At 36.3% G+C, this 4,127-nt stretch overlaps 1 long non-coding RNA gene across 1 annotated transcript; it reads right to left on the bottom strand.

Annotated features, from left to right (window-relative positions):
• Positions 1-742: 742 nt before the first annotated feature.
• On the bottom strand, positions 743-3,897 carry LOC149919529 (uncharacterized). The gene is made up of 3 exons (XR_016463636.1): positions 3,862-3,897; positions 2,569-2,820; positions 743-1,339 (listed from the first exon to the last, which is right to left on the bottom strand). It is a non-coding gene; the product is annotated as an uncharacterized LOC149919529 (long non-coding RNA).
• Positions 3,898-4,127: the final 230 nt, after the last annotated feature.

Here is a 4,127-nt window from a genome sequence, read left to right on the forward strand (position 1 = left end):
AGAAAAAGCATTGCTTCACTGCTCCTGACATAAGAAAGCACAAATAAGTAAACAAATGAGAAATACTATCATTAGAAGGACCTTCTTTCTAAAAAATTAATTCTTTTGAAACTCATGAATAGTGTTTTGATGCTATACAAATGTTACAACCATTTCTGTAACAGAACACAAAAGGGGAATATAAGAAGCTGATTTTTCAGGGATTAATGTGCAATATTTAATAGTGCCATTCTAGTTATTGTGATGGATTGATTCAATTTGTTGATCTAGAAATATGAGCGTCATCATGCACAATGCAAAATGTCTTTGAATATCCCCTAGGAATTGATGAACTACTACAAACTGCACTTCAGAGAACTGACTAATGATTCCATAAGTAAAAACAAGTTATTGTTTTAGATGTTATGTGGTGACAACAGAATTCTATACATCATGTTTTCACAGTTCATGTTCTTAGGAGACTCAATGTTTCATCAATATCTGAGCTCATTATTAGCTTCAATTTGAAGAGGAAAAAAGGCATAGTGAAGTTGTCCGCTGTTGTTCATTGTGAAGACTAAAATGTTTATTCAGGTTTATTTGTTTCCCGCATAATTACTTGAAATTTATATAAAAAAGTTTTTAGAAATATATCTTGGGTACTGACACAGTACAAAGCTTTCAATATATATTTTGCAAAAAGCTTTAAAATTTTTATCAGTAAAAATCCCCCTGAATACAATACAAAGAGGATGACAAATAAATAATAAAACAAATATATTCTCGACAGTTGCTTTTACATAGAAAATAAAGTATAGAATAAGACCACTCTGAAAGTAATGCTTCCTAATTATTTCTATGGGAATGACAGCAGATGCAACAAACACAATAACAGTCTCTACAAAAATTCTCAGCTATAAAACAGTATTTCTCCATATAGCCATCACCATTAGCTATGCATTTTTGACAGCAATGAACATGGGACTATATGTTGCACTTGTAAAAATTTGCAGCAGTAGAGGTGACCTACTGTTTCACAGCTGCTGTGATAGCACTGTTGTTAGTAAAATGTTGCCCATGCAGTCCATATTTCATCAGCCCAAACAGATGGAAGTCATGAGGAGCCACATTCAGACTATACAGTAGGTATGCTAAGACAGTCCAGCCAAGATTGGCAATGTGCTCCATGCTCCTCAGAGTGGTACGGGACCTGGCATTATCACATTTCTAGAGAAAGGCTGTCTTTTTCTGTGACCTGACTCTGGAAGTTTGAACCTTCAGCTTCATCAAAGTCATTATGTAGCAGTCAGAGATAATGGTTTTTCTGGGTTCCAGGAAATCCAGAAGGATCACTCCTGTCCTATCCCAAAAGAAAGTGCATATCACCTTACTTGTTGTGAGCTGTATCTTTTTTCTTTGACAGGGAATTCATGTCGTTACACCATGAACTGCTGTTTAGACTCCAACTCATAGAGGTGACACCAATATCTTGTCACTGGCCATGATGCAATCCAGGAAACTGTCACCTTTAGCCTCATGTTGTTTCCATAGATCCTGACAAACTTGCCTACGTTATTTCTTTTCCTGTGTGAGCATTTGTGTGACCCACCAGAACTAAACTCTGCAATACTCAAACATCACAACCATCGATACTAATGTTTTGAGGCCAATATTCAGCTTCATACACAGTTCCCTGGTAATAATCCACCAATTCACATGGATGAGCTTGACCACAACACTCTTCATGTTGTGACAGCGGTACATGGCTATCTATAATGTGGTTTGTGTTTCATGTTGCTGTCACTAATGCTGAAATGCACCACCCACCACCTCACTATGCTCACATCTACTGTTTGGTCTCCATAAACATTCAGCAAGTGTCAACAATGTCAGTGGGTACCATTTTTTATGCACGGATGAATTCAATCACGTGCATTTGTTTCATAGGCACTTTGCCATTTTGTCAGGTTGCCTCTTGACTGCTGTCTGTTACATAGCAATAAAACATAGTAGAATGGTGGTACAGCAGTAGAGGCTAGAACTTCACACAAACAACATCCACCCCTGACATCATGGGCCAATATAATAAAATAAGAGGCATTGCCCTCAAGTAATTATGGAATGCCTGCATTTTGCATAAAGCAATTACTGTTGATGATACCTCGCAGTGTACTGAGATTTACAATGAAAAACGTGATTAGAGTTTTGTAAGCCAATACACCAAGATGTTATTGAATGCAGAAACAACATAAAACTGTCAGTGCATGTCAAATGTAACAAATATTTTGAAGTTTGCCACTCTGGTTTAATTTGGGTCTAAACATTTCTTCTTATTTTCAAATATGCTATTTCATATCAGCAACATAAAAGTTCCTAAACTGGAATGATCTAGATTCTCCTGTTGTTTTGGACTGTGTAATACTAATGTGTATTGTTTAGGAAAAAATGGAACCTGATCTAAACAGTCCATAATTTGATCTTATTACAGTGCAGAAACTGAAGTGCATTGAGGACTGTACAATCAATAAGTGTACAGAGGTTAGGCTAAGTAGGATTATCGCGGTGGAAAGATAAATGAAAAATGCTTACCAATGTTGCAGGCTCACAATAAACTCCACAAGGAGCAAACTCCTGGAAGAGATCCTACCTCAGTGGCAGTCAGCACTTAAATGGGATCTAGGAGAGGTAGGGCAGGTGAATTACCTTCACCTGTGCTCCCATGGCTGATTCATTGCTTGGCTCAGATGGTCAATCAGAGGTTCAGACCATGATTCAGCAGTTCCCATACAAAGATTGAAATAAAATACTGTCACAGTGCCTGTAGATTTCAGTTATCCTAATCTGTATAAGGTAGAGAAAAACAGTTTTTTGGAAAACACGTTCCTGTAGCAGCTTCTTATGAAGACATTTTAATGTAAATCAGTCTATCATAGAATAGTTTGTGTTAGAAGGCATTTAATCATTAAATTTCAATCTGTCATGCGCAGACACCACTAGATCAGGTTGCTCAAGTCTCCATACAACCTGGCCTTTTCTTAATTTCTTAAAGAAGGTTATTTGTAAGGGTTATAATAATAATAATAATATTTTAAAATGAACACAACTGTTATTCCTATGGATTTTTTTTTTTTTTGTAGTCACTGACTGAAATTACTTGTTCCCATTAAAATAATGAACCATACAATTTTGATTTTAATAACATTATTATAGGCTACAGGGAATTCTCTATTTCATATGGACAGGTGTAGTACTTATGATGCACTATGAACTCTAGGGACTTGTTGTAGAAGACCACACTCTAGGAAATGATTAGTTTTCAATTACATTGTCATATTTGATAGGCTCTCTCAGATTCTCTCTTTCACATAGAGGAGATTTGTTACTTGGATTTGTGATATTTTGAATTCAATATTCTGGTTTTAGTGACTAGTTTTCTACTCCACTTAAAAAAAAGTGATCTGATAACTAATACACATCCTGTTTACCATTTTGGATGATTTTATTATTTTATATTGCTTAAAAGTCCCATTCTATCCTGAGAAATTTGTAGAGAGATAAAAAAAAACATCCCAAATTAGTTTCAGTACCTTTCCCTTCCTTGCTCAGATTAAATGACCAAGCATATCCAACAACTTTGAAATAGGGGCTTTACAATCAAAAAAATCTATTTCTACTTATATAATTTAACATCTTATTAAATTCATTGATAAGAAAATAGAAGCAACACATTTTGAGTTACCCAGATACCACACCACCCCTGCATTACTCACATACACAACACTGTATAATCAATGAATATAAAGATGTTATAACTATGAAATATACCAGAGAGATTAGCTAATCAGGTTAGAATAACAAAAAGAGAAAAGATAGAATGCCTACCCACATCCTAGGCTCACTACAAAAATCCAGAGAAGGAATCTCCAGAAGCAAGCCTTTCCCAGTGGTAGTCAGCTCTTAAATGGGTCTAGGAAAGGTGGAGCCAGGCTCCACCCCTTCCGGCAGCACAGGTGAATTGCCTTCACCTGTGCTCCCTTGGCTGACTCATTGCTCACCTCAGGTGATCAATCAGAGGTTCAGGCTGTGATTCAGCAGTTCCCACACAAACACCTGTTATTGCTCTCAGTGTGTCAACACCCAAATAGACA

This window comes from Phasianus colchicus, chromosome 1, assembly GCF_987193195.1.
Source record: "Phasianus colchicus chromosome 1, bPhaCol1.hap1.1, whole genome shotgun sequence".
In the NCBI taxonomy this organism is placed as follows: Eukaryota; Metazoa; Chordata; class Aves; order Galliformes; family Phasianidae; genus Phasianus; species Phasianus colchicus.